The sequence below is a fragment of the Rattus norvegicus genome, chromosome 10 (assembly GCF_036323735.1).
Source record: "Rattus norvegicus strain BN/NHsdMcwi chromosome 10, GRCr8, whole genome shotgun sequence".
In the NCBI taxonomy this organism is placed as follows: domain Eukaryota; kingdom Metazoa; phylum Chordata; class Mammalia; order Rodentia; family Muridae; genus Rattus; species Rattus norvegicus.
The window spans coordinates 34,049,017-34,064,485 of NC_086028.1; the positions used below are offsets into that span (position 1 = coordinate 34,049,017).

The 15,469-nt window shown below is 39.1% G+C and overlaps 1 long non-coding RNA gene across 1 annotated transcript in view; it reads right to left on the reverse strand.

Moving 5' to 3' along the window:
- The window catches only part of LOC134480779 (uncharacterized), a 27,668-nt gene extending 12,281 nt beyond the window's left edge, over nucleotides 1-15,387 (reverse strand). The window contains exon 1 of the long non-coding RNA XR_010055596.1: nucleotides 893-15,387. This is a non-coding gene — a long non-coding RNA (uncharacterized LOC134480779). The remainder of the gene's footprint in view (nucleotides 1-892) is intronic.
- Nucleotides 15,388-15,469: the final 82 nt, after the last annotated feature.

A 15,469-nucleotide genomic window follows, 5' to 3' on the forward strand; every position in this document is an offset into this window, starting at 1 on the left:
AACAAACAAACAACCCTAAGGCAAGGAATGTCCAATGTTCCTGTTTTCTTATCAGGATGCTTCTTTTAAATCAAAGATGAAGCCAAGCCTGTTATTATAACAGAAATTCTATAACCGCAACACTGACTAATCTTTATTCTTCCTGTAATTTCGCCATTTCGCTCCTGCTAACAAGAACTCTAAAAATTACTTTTATGGGGAAAGTTGCGTCATTACTGAGCTCTCCATTCACCTCTTCCCATATCTAGAACTCTGGAAACTATCTCCTTTGGATTTTTTCTGGGAACTAGCTGTTACAGCTTGGAAATAACTTAAAGACCCTCCCACCCCACCACAACGTGTGTGTGTGTGTGTGTGTGTGTGTGTGTGTGTGTGTGTGTGTGTGTATGTGTGTGTGTGTGTGTATGTGTGTATGTGTGTGTTCCAGAACCCTCATTCCCAGTGTAGGGGTGTTAAGATAGTGGAAACAGAAGAGACAATCTAGTAGCAAGTGGTTAAGTTGTAATGGCCATCACCCCTAGAAAGGGCCCTAGGAGACCTAATACTGGTCTCCTGAAGCTACTAAAGCTCTTAAAATATCAGGCTGTTAGGAAGCCAGTGCTAACCACACATTCCTAAAGCATTTTATTCCTTCTATACATGGCTGACTCCCTTTCAGGTTCTCTGCCATGCTGTGATGCAGCCAAGTAATCCTCGGTAGGACCCTGGCACAATGCTGTTTAGAATGACTCAGCTGCTAAAATTATGGGCTAAATAGACTGCATTATAATGTATACAGCATCAATTACCTTGTTGTAGCAACAGAAAATAGACTAGTACACTAGCTAACCCTGGTGAACTTTTGAAAGGGCATGTTCTGAGTCTTTTTTGTCCTCACAAATCTTCAGCTTACCTTGAAGTTGATTGTCCCATCATGGCTGAGGCAGTTAGGAGAAATTAGGATGTGCCCTGAAGTTCATTCCAGTCTCTGTTATGTCTCAGCAGTCAGCCAGGAGCACAGGACAGTGGACAAATATCAACTCTCGACTTTTTCACAGAGCAAGGTCTCAGTGACTAAGCAGCTTCATGCCATCCCCTATGGGGCCTACATGGGCACCCTTAGCTCACTTCTCACCTTCCTGACCGTATTCTTTCAGCCAGTTCCATAACTACAACGTCGTAGGTAGACTGGAGATGGAGAGACCATATGCTGATTTTACAATGCTTAGACCAAGCTCTTCATTGATTAGGCAAGGACTGAAAGGTTTCAGGAAAGTAAGATGGCAGCTGTGGCAGAAAAGAAACAAATTCCCAACAGTGAACTCTGCTCTGCTGCCTGAGATGCCTAGGAAGGTAGGAGCCAGCCAGAGCTACAACATTTCCTTCCCTTCTTGTTAGAATACAATCACTTTAAACTCAAGTATTACATAATTTTTGGAAGGAGCTAAATTAATAATCTGCCCATTTATATTTCTAGGAATTTGTTCAAACAAGAACCTCTCTTAGTTCCTGAAACAGCCATAGCATCACTAGGACTACATGTGGGGGAAGTTAAAGCAGCAGCGTGGCACTGCTCTTAACTGCTGCTCAGCACCATGCCTCCAAATGGGCACTTTCCTCTCCAAACATATGGTTTTGATTTTCTAACAAAAGGAATCTTAGCATATATGACATTACCACATTTGCATTTATATAGTGACTCACTTTCTTGTGAAAATACACATATCTTGTTGCATTCTTTCTAAGGGCTTCCTAGTTACTCAGCTGTTAGTTACAGTCACAGTGTGGTTGATTTATCCAGCCTTCTCACTGAGGCCTTCAGTACTGTGTAGGAAACCAATAGTTACACTAGCCCCTACTCACTGCTTCTGGAAATAACAGTCTGCATGTTTACATCTCATCTTTACTATCCTGTCCCAGAGGGTTTGTCACAACACTGAAGTCTTCCCAAGGCAGCCTAGCCTTTAGCACAGTTTATATTCTCATGGAAAGAAACAGATCTGTCCACATAGAGCTTAAGTACTAATTCTAGTTAGTGGTTGCAACAAATTGTAACTTAGAATATCATAATTTAGTATCTAGATCTAAATTATGGACATCCTAAATTGCCAACGAGTCTCACTGAACTGTGGATGCTATAGACTGCTGAGGAAAAGTGACACTGGTGCCGAGATAACCTTATGAGGCACTTCAACCAATGCTCTGGACCACCCACCTGCTCACCTGTGAACTGTTATCTGAAGGAGAACAAGATGAACACTTGTCTTGTTGAAGCCAGTGGATTGGCCCCTAAAATCATGCCCCCTTTTGGTTTTTGTTTCCAGTTTCTAACAACCCAGGAAGGTTATAATCCAAATTAGTTAAATAGACACAAGACTACAAACACCTTATTATCTTTTGTATGGGCAAGAAATAAACATTTGGGTACATTTAAGCTGCTTAAGTTTGGGAATTATTTGTTACCCACACTTGTATATCTTACCTCAGCTTACAAAACAGTCACTGATGTCCATACTAGTCGAAGAAGCTAGGTTGCTCTAACAAAGAACAATACAATGTATTAAAGGTAGAGTGGCCAACATAGTTCATTGCACAAGTTGTTTCAATGTGACTATTTTCAAGGGCCTCTGGCTGGGTGATAAATTATATGGATGTTTATTTAAAGAGAAAGGTACTTTGTATTGCCCTTGCTTCATGGTTTAGGCTAAGTATTCTTGCCTGGCATTTCTCTGCTTAATTCATTTAAATAACCACTCTACTATGTCAGGGCATTGCTGTCTTTTGCATGGGTGAAGTTGAGTTGTTACCAGTTCAAGTTATCATCAATGACCTTTTTGATATTTTAGTCTTATAACTTAATTCTAGGGCATAGGCATGAAACCAAGGGCGTGAGGGTATTTGGGTTTTTTGTTTTTTGGTTTTTTTTTTTTTGGCTTGAGCTTATACATATTAAGGTAGATGTGAGACTACAGAGATCCTGTGAACCTTTCACCAAGTTCTCTGCAGCAACATCTTGTGAAATCATAGTATACTGTCACACATAGTAAGTCAAAATTGTTACAGCCCAAAGATCTTGTACATTGTGTGTCGAGTTTTCCTTGCATTACTAGAGACTTAATTCTATACAACTTTATAAGTTCAATACAACTCATTCATGTCAAGATTTGTCATTCAAGATACAAAATAGCCAAGTAGGTTTTGCCCATTGTCACTTCTCCAAGGCCAAGCATGATTTATGGCACAAAGACCCCTAGTGAATAGTTCCTGAATGAACTATAAATTAATGATGGTTCTAAGGCACTGTAACTGAAATGCACAACCCCAGGACTATGAATAAGATACTTGTAACAGGATAGAGGTAGGGTTGGCAGAATAGCCATGACATCAGTATCTGTAGTTCTACATGTCCCTAGCTGGCATGCAGGAGAAGACAGGTCTTAGACCAGCAAGGGCAAGAGGCAGTGTATCACATCTTTCTACATTCTCTTAGCCAGAACTTAATTGCAAGTACAAACCAAGCTCAAGGGAAGCTAAGGTAAATTTGCCTACAGTTCTCTCTCTCCTAGCCCTTTGCAAGGTTCACCAATTACCTCATCGATGTTGGGCTCTGACCCACGGAATGTGAGCAAAAGTGATAGCGTGTCAGTTTTGATCTAAGATCTTGATGTGATCCAAGGATTTTTGTTTCTGTTTGCCACTGACACTCCTGCCACCTTCATGAGTTGAATCTCAGTTGGGTAACCATTGGTGAAGAGAATCAGAGGTAAGTAAGACAACTCTAAATTTGTCCATACCCTTAAGCAGTGCTGCTGCTGCTGACACGGGACTACTGAGTGTCTATGTTTTTATAAGCCACTAAAATTTGGGGGCTGCTTGCCATGAGCTCAGCCTTTGATTACAAGGTTACTTTTAATATACACAGGAAGAACGAACATTTGTGAACTGTAAGCACTTCACAGCCATGAGAGAAGCTGCTCCCAAGACAAAACAGAAAAGAACTCTACTTGAAGAATATCCTTTTGGAGTTCAGAGCATAGGTGGCCAGATTGGCTGCATAAGTGTAACACACGCATGCTTTCCATCTGTAATGGGAAAGAGTACAGATTGGTCAGTCAGATGTTCAGGGACAAAGCAGAAGTCTATTTGCCTGGAAGAATCTTGGGGATTGAGGCCAGGTAAATGATGGAAAACTAGGTCAAAACAAACTAGGTTGGGAAAGTTTCCACCTTGAGCAAAAATGTAGTGCTAATATCAGAAGCCTGAAGTGCATTTAAGAATATTACTTAATCCACGTGTGTCACTAAGAGGCTGTATGTATCATCACTTGAAATTTATCTGTAAAAAACAATTTCTCTGAAGAGCTTCATTGCTTTCAACTCCTTCAAACGGAATGCAGCTTTTTATGAGAAGGAACTCTCTGAACTCCTTGCTAATTATTCTGCCAACAAAGAACTTGTATATGCAGAAATGACACTGATTTTTCCCCCTACCTGGTTAACTGCCGGACAGGAAAGGTAAAAGACTCTTGAGAGGATAGCAATTTGGGTGTGACTATCCACTTTGAGGTACATAATAGCCTCTGATCTCATATTGGCTGCTAACATGAAACTGGCTGAGGAAAATGATTAACACATTTCTTCCCACAAGGGCATATCCTAACGTTGACCCACTTTCCCCAGGGTATTTGTCTTCTTACTTTTGGCTATGAAAAGTTTTAAGCAGTTAGGTGTCAATAGACTGGAACTATAAAAGACTTCAACTTACATTCAGTAATGCCAATATTTTACAAAATGTAAATTCCCTTTTTCCTTCCACAAACACAAGGATATAAATACTTTGAGAATATAAAGTAGATACAGCACAATGATTGCTTCAGTATGAATCACCTAATAAAGACAATATTTTGTAGAGTTATATACTACTATCATATCAAAGGAACGTAACAATTATTCTATTAGTAACCACCACTAATATACAAGTCACTAAAGCTGTGTATGTGCATGGTACTTGTGCCATACTGCATGTGGGGATGCTAAAGGACAACTTGAGGAAGTCACTTTTCCCACTATGTAGGTTCCAGAAATCCAACTTAGGTTCTCAGGTATGGTGGCAAGCTCCCCTACCTTCTGAACTATCTTACCATTCTCTCTAAGTCATTTTTAAATTTTTATAATTGTCTTCTAAAGATTTTAATGGAACTTTCATCTATGATGCAGCCAAGTTCTGAGGATTCCATTTGGAGATCAATCTCCCCCACAATTCCTACTTTATGGTTTTAACATATGGTATGGAATCCCCTCGAAGAATCTGGGGAGAAGGCTGCATATTCTTGACTTATCTGTTGCTTTCCAGTGTTATGTTTAAGTACTATCACCCTTCAAATGAAGTCTAAAGATTTGATTAGGTCTGGGTTTAACGGTTTTCCAAGAACATTTCATAGGCACCATGTCAGGAAGCCAATAATTTAGAATCTTCCACAAGGGATGTGTAATAATAATTTGGTTGGGAAAGGAACTGCTATGTTTCTATGGAAAAGTGCCTTTGCCTAGAAACAGAAATGTGAACAATAGTTTATATGCTAATACATTGTGAGTTGTACAGTCTTATGAAAGCAACTGAAGGGAAAAAACATTGAGGCAGGAAATAAAAAGGGGGTAAACTACAATGAAGTCCCCTGCCAGGCTCTCCTTGGCTTCATAGACAGCATGGTGTAAGAACAGAAATCTTCTGAGGTCCTATGTAGCAAAGTCTCACCATGGAGTCTTTGCATGAAACAAAGGTTACATGTTAATGCACTGAGACTTCTAAACTGTCTTACCATTTCAGCCAAACCACTGGGATAGTAAATAAACTGTGCTTTCTGTGACACTGATCTTCTCTTGGAGGTGTAATGGCTTCTTACCAAGGAAGAAGATGAAGGCTGGTAATGATGGTCATGTTTATCCAGGAAGCAGGACCATTCTTTTCTCCCAGCCCTCCCTGCTATCACGTTTTCCTGAACTTTGTGTCTTAATTCTCCTCTGGTTACTATAACTGTTCTAGTTTGCTATGTGATAAACACCATAACCAAAAGAAACTTGGGAAGGGTTTGTTTCAGCTTACAGTGGTAATCTATCATGAAAGGGAACTCTAGGCAGGAATGGAAACAGAAGGCAAGGACAAACACCACCTACTGACTTGTTCAGTTTGCCTTCTAATACAACCCAGAACCAACTGCTCAGGGGTGGGAACACCCTAGTGGGCTGGGTTTTCCTATATCCATCACTAACCAAGAAAATGCCAACAAGCTTTTTCACAGGTCAACTTGATAGGGACATTGTCTCAATCCAGGTTTCTTCTTCCCAGATGATGATCCTAGGTTGTGTCAAATTGACACAAACCTAACAGAGTTACCATGTGGCAATTTTGGGAAAACTAAGGCAAGAAATGATCAGATATTTTTGTTTGCTTCCAGGGAAGATTTATGATTCATGCAGGCTATGGGTAGTGTGGTCTTTCAGGAAACATCTACCAATCTACAACTCTCTATATAATTATGAGGCAGCAGACTGGTTTACAGTCACATACAGAATCTTGGAGTAGAGTCTGAACAAGTCCTAACTATGGAGCTCTGATAAGCTGCAGAAATTATCTGTAACTTGGTTATTTTTAGCCTGGAATTATTTTTAGATTTAGTATTTTCTCTGACTGTTTCTTTTAGAATTAACATTTTCTTTAACTAAGCTTCCATTTCTTCTACTTGCCAAGACCTGAAATTCTCTCTTCCATGTCTTTTAATTTGTTGTTGAAGCTTACTTCTGAGGTTTTTGCTTGACATCTTGAGTTCTGCATTTTCAGTTTTACTTTAGTTTGGGTTTTCTTTAATGATTCTCTTTTTTGCTAAAATTCTACTTTCCTGTCTTGAGTTTTTCCCCCATCATTTCATTCAATTCTTTATGTATATTCTCACAACCTTCATTAAAACATTTAAATATATTCTTTATGGCCCTTAACATATTTATAGTAACTATTTTTGAAGTCCCATGCTTCAGCTGAACTGCTTTTCTTAGGGCCTAACTGCAATAGAGTTGCTAGAAAGCATATGTCTTGGTCATTCATAGTTTTATTATTATTAATTACTATTATGTGCTGTAATCTAGGCATCTGGAGTTTGAAGTGTTTCTTGGTTTTGATATAGGGTCTCATCTTTGTTGGGCTGATGTTCTGTTCTGGCTGCTGCCCATTCTGGATTCTAGCTAAGTGATGGCTGGGGGGAGTTCCCTAGTAGAGAGCTTTTCTGTGGGTCAGCAGGTGTCACAAATGAATGGAACTAAGCTAGAAAAGAAGAATTAAAGGGGCTGCAGGAAAGAACTAGGAGAACCATGGTTTTGCACCAAGAGAGTCTGCAGAGAATGGAGGTAGGTGGGAAGGGCTGAAACACTGAAACAGAGTCCAAAAAAGGTCACTTTCCCAAGTCCCAGTGGCACTGGGTATCCCTGGTAGAGTGGTTCTGCAGGTCATCAGGTGTTATAAAACTATGAATGGGCTAGAAGGGCAAACCTAAGAGTTGTGGGAATCCAGTGAATTAGGAATTAATGAGTATAAAGCTATTAGTATTTTCTGAAAGGCTGAGAATTATAGATTACTTATGTCACATAAGTCTAAGTTAGAAGGCCACTTAAAGGACTAGGAATAGAGCCCCTAAGGAAGAAATGGTGAAATGACATTAGCTAGAAGACCTTCCAGTGAGTCTGGATTTCAGTAAAGACATCTGGACTGGAGGTAGATATGTGAGGCATTCAACATACATATGATAATTGAAGGTATGAACTCATAATCTCACTAAAATTTAGAAGTGCACAGAGCAGCCATATCAACGGATATAAAGTAAATAGTGGCTCTTTGCTTGGGCCTACCATCAGAGTTTTAGTTTTAGAGGATGAAAGCAATTCTGGAGATTCGTTACACACAAGTATGAATGTACTTGGTACTATTTAATTGTATTTTTTTGGCTAAGATGTTAAAATGTAGTATTTACCAAGATAAAAGTGCTTTTTGCCAGTGGTTAGCCCCAGAAGTTCTTCTTTCTGGTTCTCTCTTGAAGGTAGTTGAGGGAGGAAGAGTGTCTGATGGGGCAAGACTTGGTCTTGGGAGATATTTAGAATTGCTGTTTAATAAAACATTTACCTATCTTAAGTCTAAGTCATTTTGCTACTGTAGCTGACCTGCCTGTCTGAGTTCCTCTAAGGCCAGAGCTGCAATGTCTGATGTTTAGCACTCATAGTAAAGCAGAGGAGGGTAAGAAAAAGTAGCCTTTGTCCCTTCTCTGCAGGAACTTCTTGGCTCTGATTCTCAGCCTGCTAATGAAAATCGCAGGAAGAAAAAGGGACACCTTAAAAAGCGATTTTAATCTTTATTTCTAAGTTCTTCTTCTTCACAAAGTTCTCTCTCTAAAAGTTCTCTTAAAAAAGTTTTCTTAAAAGTTCTCCAAAGATGCTCTTCTCTGATCTCTTCTCCTAACCTTGCTCTCTCCTGCTCTCTAACAATAAGGCCCTTGCTCCCAATGCTATGCAATGTGATCTTTCCTAGTTTTTTTTTTTTTTTTTTTTGTACCTTTTTTAGAAGAGCAGGTCACATGGTTATTCCAAGCATTCCTTTTTAACAAAAGTTCACTAGAAGTTCAAACCTAAATTCAAATCATAAATTGAATAAGAAGTTTATAACAGAGAATGTTTACATGCATATCTATTAAGAGTAATTATCTGGCTAAACATTATCTGTCACTAGCTCTACAGATTCATGGAGAGTGAACAACTGACTATAAGTTATCAATGAAGTTTTGTAGATAAACCCTGTCCTTACACATACAATAAATTATTAGTTCCCTTTTTATGACCTTTGGTTAATCATTTTACAACCTCTTGGAATGTTCTCTAAGATGTAGATGTCTGCTTTCTATCTCAGAAGCAATTAACTGATGACACTTGAAGACTGGCAGAGTTCTCTTTGCAGTTTTGACATCAGAAACAACTTAATAACAGGTCTATTATAAAAGAGCTTATGATTACTAATAATTTTAGGAAATTTTATAGAATCATTAAAAATTAAAAAATCATTTTTTGTCTATATAGCAACACTACAAGACAGACTGCATTGTTCTGTAGAAATCTGCTCAAAAGGGAGGGCTAATACTTGGTGATTATTATATATATTTAATGAAAACAGGAAAAGCATATTAATAGCAGGAATCTTTTCTAAATGTAATCTCCTAGGTCTTGCCTAAAAAAAAAAGGGAATACATCATAACTTTGCAGTCCATGGTGGAACAATTTTAGGAAAATTACTTTTTAGCTTCTCCTAGGTGGCTCCTGGCAACCTTTGAAGTGGTGGGGAGCTATTTATGAGCATGAAACCAAGCTAGTAGAGTTTTAGAAGGTAGCCACCCTCAGTGCCCAATGCAGCAGACTTTGGAAGACGGAATGATCAATAATATTGCTCTCTTACTAAAATTAGATCTCATCCTGGGTTGCCACAGGAAGCTTAGGAGTTATGAGTACCCTGAAATTAGCACCTTTTTGCTTAGATTAGCATTATGAGATGGATCTGGGTCCTAGAAATATAGCTTCAACAAGCAATATATATAATATGGTGCAACATAAATGTCAAAGGGGACCTGGAAACACTTTCAGGCCTTATGAAGGTTCTGCCATCCTAAAGGCTGTTCTCCAAATGTACAGACTTTCATATTGAGACAGTGTGATTTATCTCTTGCAAAAAAAAAAGTGATTACAGCCAAAACTCATATACGGACTACTTTGTACATGAATTTTATATGATGTTCTGAACAGCAGTGCGTGGTAGTTCCTTTCTTAGTATCTTCATTTTGTAGAAAAGAAACTGAGGTTTGCGTAGAGGTCAAGATTATACTCTTATCTTCCAGTTTCTGGCTTGATGCAAGACCCCACCATGAGGCACTGGGCATGCTCTTTCGCCCTTCTCTTTACCCCAGCTGAAGAAGGTAATCGAAGGTGGCTTAAAATATCCCTTTCCTAAATTGTTCCTTCTGTTAACTTACTGGAACCTTCAACCAGGTTCACTTGGTTCTTTCAAAGTGGCATTAAAATTAAAGCACAAAAACCAGACACATCCCAAATTATTTTTTTTTAAAAATCCAATAACTATTATGATTATGTTCTCTGTACTTAGCTTTTTAAGAGACATACAAGACCAAGACCCAAGTTCCTACATCCACAAATCATACTGAAAGACAAGATTTAATTAAATACATGAAAGCTACCTAAGAATGATCCAGAAAACAAAGTAGACAGTAAGTTCAGTTTAAAACAACTAATAGATTCTACAATGACAATGTGCTCATCTATGGGATCCTAGAATTTAATAAGGTTATTGTCTTAAGTCTATTCCTGCACAAACATCGTAACCAAAAACCAAATTGGGGAGGAAAGGGTTTATTTAGCTTACACTTCCACATGGCTGTTCATCAAACCAAAGGAAGTCAGGACTGGAACTCAAGCAGGCCAGGAAGCAGGAGCTGATGCAGAGGCCATGGAGGGACGTTACTTACTGGCTTGCTTTCTTATAGAACCCAAGATCACTAGCCCAGGGATGGTACCACCTACAATGGGCTGGGTCCTCCCCGCTTGATCACTAGTTGAGAACATGCCTTACAGCTGGGTCTCATGGAGGCATTTCCACAACTGGGGCTCCTTTCTCTGTGAATACTCCAGCTTGTGTCAAGTTGACACAGGAAACTAGCAAGTACAGTTATTCTAAAAGTTCCTTCTTTCAAGTAACTGAAGCTAGAATTTTGTATAACACAGCATCATTCCTGGCCACTCTTCATTTTCATAGCACTTCTCACTGGCCACTTTCCTTATATATTTGGTTGTGAGCCTAGCCTTTAACGGCTGAGCCATCTCTCCAGCCCTCACTGGCCACTTTCCTATTTGGCAAGTGGGGAAACGTGGGCACTGAGGGGGCAAGAGTCTGTCCATCGATACAAAGCTTTGTGATGTGGCAGCACTTGAACTCAAGGCCGCAGGGACTAGTGTGCTCTCATCTTTGCCATAGCTCTCCCTGTACAGGAGACCCCTGCTCTCCCACGTCTCCTTACTTTTTAATGGGAGGACAATGTATATTTTGTTCTTGGATTACCTATTTTCTATTTTCCATTATTTCACAAATTTGGCTCTCTTGGTTGAGATTTCTGCAATGTGCAATCAATTTTAAAAAGTTTTCTTGGCTGCATTCTATTTTCTAGTAATTTTTTTTCCTGAAGGCAGTAAAACTCACTCATATTTTAGCTTCAAGTTCTGCTTCTTCCCTGGTATCTAGATTCTTTTCTCTTTCTACTCCTGTTTTTTAGCTTTGATTCCATTCCATAGTCTCGTCCTGGGAAGATTTCTACACAGTGAATCACTAGAACCCAAGTGTCTTCCATGACTGCTCCAGTCTTATATGTGTGGAAAAAGGAAATGTGGGAGAGGAGGAGTCTAGCCTGTATTGGAAGAGCTATGGCACAGAGGATAAGAGCACCCTAGTCCCTGTAGCCTTGAGTTCAAATGCTGCTCAGTTTTCCAAGTCTTTTCTGGTTATTACTGTGGTTATTATGGATCTAAGGAATGTAGAAAGGAACTAGTCCAGAGTGAATTTTAATACAAGCAAGAAAAAAACACAATGAAGTTTCGAGGAGGATCGCATTTAAATCGGTAATAAAATCTGGTAACTTCAGGAAATGGAGAGGCAGTATCTAAGGCTGAAAGGAGCTGGGTCTAAAGTCTTTGGGTGCCTCAGGCCAACAATCTCTTCCGTGAGATGAAGCTAGGCTGTTTCCAATATTAACCCAAGGAAAGGAAAGCAACACCCCAACCTCCAGGGATATTCTCCTCCAGTTATAGCTGAAGAGCTCTGGCCCATTCTCTACCAAAGTTGCAGGTGTTTTTCAACCACTCAAAAAGCATGTCAGAATGTAAGCAAGGAAGCTTGAGAAGGCCAATCATCTGAAAAAGCAAGCTATTTAATAATTCCTAGGAATAAATCGGTCAACACACACACACACACACACACACACACACACACACACACACACACACACACACAGAGTCACATATCAGTGAGACCACTATAAGGTGGCAGGCACTATGGTACACTGAACTGTTATGTAGCCTGTGGCTTTTCCACCTCACAATCTGGACTGCTGACCCACTTTTAACTTATGTTTTCACATTGTTCTGAAGGAGTTTAGTGTTTGCTCTGAGAGGGCTGATATGGTTAACATTTTTGTCTCAGAGTAAAGACAGAAAAGAATGTATCATACACCTAGCAAAGAACAGAAATTGTCCTGGGGAAGATTAGCAAACGTATTTCTCTATATGCTTAATAAAGACTATTGCTTAAGACAGTAATCACATAAATATTTCAACAATTAAAAATGGTTATTTTGGCTTTTAAAAAAGATACTTCAAAACAGATGAATGACAAGGTTATGAGTTGCCATTATTTTCTTCAAATTGCAGATGTTTTAGAGAAGCAGAGAAGTGATTCGATCAGGGCAAATGATACCCTGTTCACTGGACTCAGGAACAGAACCAAGCTCTTGAATTTAAGAATCAGAACCAGCTTGCAACTTAAGAAACACAACTATTTTCACTCGAGTTTGTTGTATTTGAAATAAAGGGTGTATTTCTTTCTCTCAAACCTGAGGTATTATCCTTCAAGGCAATGCTGGTGATGAACTCTGTCCAGTCCTCTACACACTTCTTCACATTACCTCTTTTTACATTTTTGTCAGTTTCTGAGAATGAGTTCCCCTCCCCCTCTTCACATGAACTAAAGTGTTCTGAAGGCAAAATGTGTGCCTGTTTCTGATGGTGTTGCTTGATTGGTCTATCCCCTCTCCTAACTTCTCCCTTCTGTAAACTTCTACACAAGTATAAAGTTAGTATTAGAAAAGTCAGTGTCCTTAGCCGAGACGTCAATTATTCACTGTGTATCATTAGAGCAGCTCCTATTTGGGCCAGTCTAAGGAAACACAGAAATGAGCAAATTCATACTTAAACAGGTATGGAATAGCTAGATATTATATGAGTAAAGAAATGTGTTTAAGAAATACTTGGCTTTCTCTATTCTATCACTTACATTTTAAGAACTCAAGAATAGAAGGCAGGTCATAGACAACAGAGAGCAGATGCTCAAGTCTCTCTCTTTTTGCAAATAGGAAAAGCACTGCAAGTGTTTCCCGGCAAACCTCAGTGTACACAGCACCTTGGCACTTCTGATTACTGTCTGTGAACTCCCAACTATGATAGATATTTATAAGCTCTAGTTTTAAAAGACTCTCTTCCACACTCATGTTCCATCAGTTCTGTATGAGACCTTCTGGCAAGGTAAAGGTTAGGTTTCCATATCCTACCTTGGTGATGGGGAAACCAAATCTCTTAAGCCCACAAACAAAGATGACAGCATCTGAGCGGGCCAGTAAAATATTTATTAAATTAAACAAATATAGGGTGAGGGTTTTAAGGTACATAGGATGTCTACTCTTAAGAAGTATGTGACTTAGCTAGGAGAAGGGTCCAAAGTAGACTAAGTTAAAAATCATAATTTAAGGATTAAATAAGTCAGGAAAAGACACAAAAGAGTAAATAGACCTTTCATGTGAAATGAGTCAAGAGGTTTCACTTTCTAAGCCTCAATCCTATCCAAAGGGTGAAATTCCCAAGATGCTCCTTAATATTCTGATTTTACTCAGATTTTTCATAGCATTTATGTGGTCTCTAGCTTTACACCTCAGCTCTTGTGATGTGTCTAGGTTTGTTGTCCTCTGTTGTTTTACATTTGAAGTGAAAATGCCAGCTAAATCAACGTTTTTTTAAAAGCTACAAAGAACATGAAAAAAAAGAATAGAGGGAAATTTAGTCTTCTAGAAAATTCTACCCTCACCACCTGGAATTACTGAAGGGAATGACTGTAGAAAATGGTGTGATGACTAATAAATTAAACTTTCAGAGAGAGATTATGAATAAGGGAGTCTTGGGAAGACAGGATGATCAGGAAAAAGGAGACTAAATAAGAAATCAAATCATGCCCTTCATAAGACTGTTTCTGAAACAGAGTCTGATAATTAGGCTCACTGGTTCAATAGTGACATGGAGCTTATGGGGGTAATCTAGCACTTTCTGACTGGATTTGAGTATTCTGAGTCACCTGCTCAAGATCAAGCCAACAAGATCAGCAAACATTCCAGCACTAATTGGACTCAGTGAGTTACAAAGAAACACACAGAAAGACAATGGAGGTAGGAAGGTGACAGGCTGCAGAGGGCCCAGAAAGCATAAGAGTTGGGAGTAGACATGATCAAGACACACTGTATACATGTGTGAAATTATCTAATAAATAAAAGATATTCTTAAAAACAGTCAGATTATTACAGGAAGGCCAAAAGGCAGAATGATCTTCTTGAGTTTGAGGACATCCTGGTTTACACAGTGAGCTCCAGGACAGCAAAACTACACAGAGAAACCTTATTTTAAAAAAGAACAAAACAAAACAAAATTACTACATGGAAATGTTTGTGCACAAATCATAAGAATGGTTACAGACATTTTGAGCCCTTAGGACACAGAACTGGGAAGTTCTAAGCACTTGTCATGCATTAATTCATTTAATGATCACACTAAGCAAGGTGAGGGACTTTCATTATTCCAAGTGTAGTTATGAGAAAATTGGTGTACAGAAGGTCTAGCAACTTTTCCACGTATCATACCTGGTGGCTAGCAGAACTGGAATAAAATAAAACCAGAATCCTTACATGTAAAGGGTATTATGTTTCCAGAAAAATCAACTGTGTAATTTGGTCTTTTAAGTCCAGTGGTTCTGAGTACAGTTAATAGATTTTCATTTTATGTGAGTGAATTTTTGTCTGAATGCATAAAAGTGAATTGTATGCATACCTTGTGGCCCAAGGCAGAAGAGGGTATGAGATTCCCCCAAACTGGAGTCACAGATGGTTTTAAATAACCATGTAGGTGCAGATAACCAAATTCAGGTCTTCTGTAAGAGTAGCAAGAATTCTTAGTTGCTAATCCCTCTCTCCAGCCTTAAGAGTAGGTTTTCTTTTTTAAGTCAGGTGGCACTTGTTAGAGGCATGACCACGTGACCAAGTGTCACAGATCTGGTCAGTTATCCGGTAAGATTTGGGTCAGCTCTAACATCTCTGTAACCTCTGTTAAAACTCTGTGGCTCCTGTACACCATATCTGGAAGTCTGACCTGTGGATATTCAGTTACTAGTTATAAAGAGCTCAGCACAGTTCATGCTCTGTAAACAGTAACCGGGCGCTCTCCTTCCTTTTAGAGATGTCCTACCTCATCCAGTGAGACAGTGGGCAATTGTGATGATTAAAACTTTTTCTGGCACTGTTACTCAGGAAGCTCAGCTCAGTAACTGGTTTGTCATAACAGGCTGTCGATTACTGGCTGTTAGCATAAAG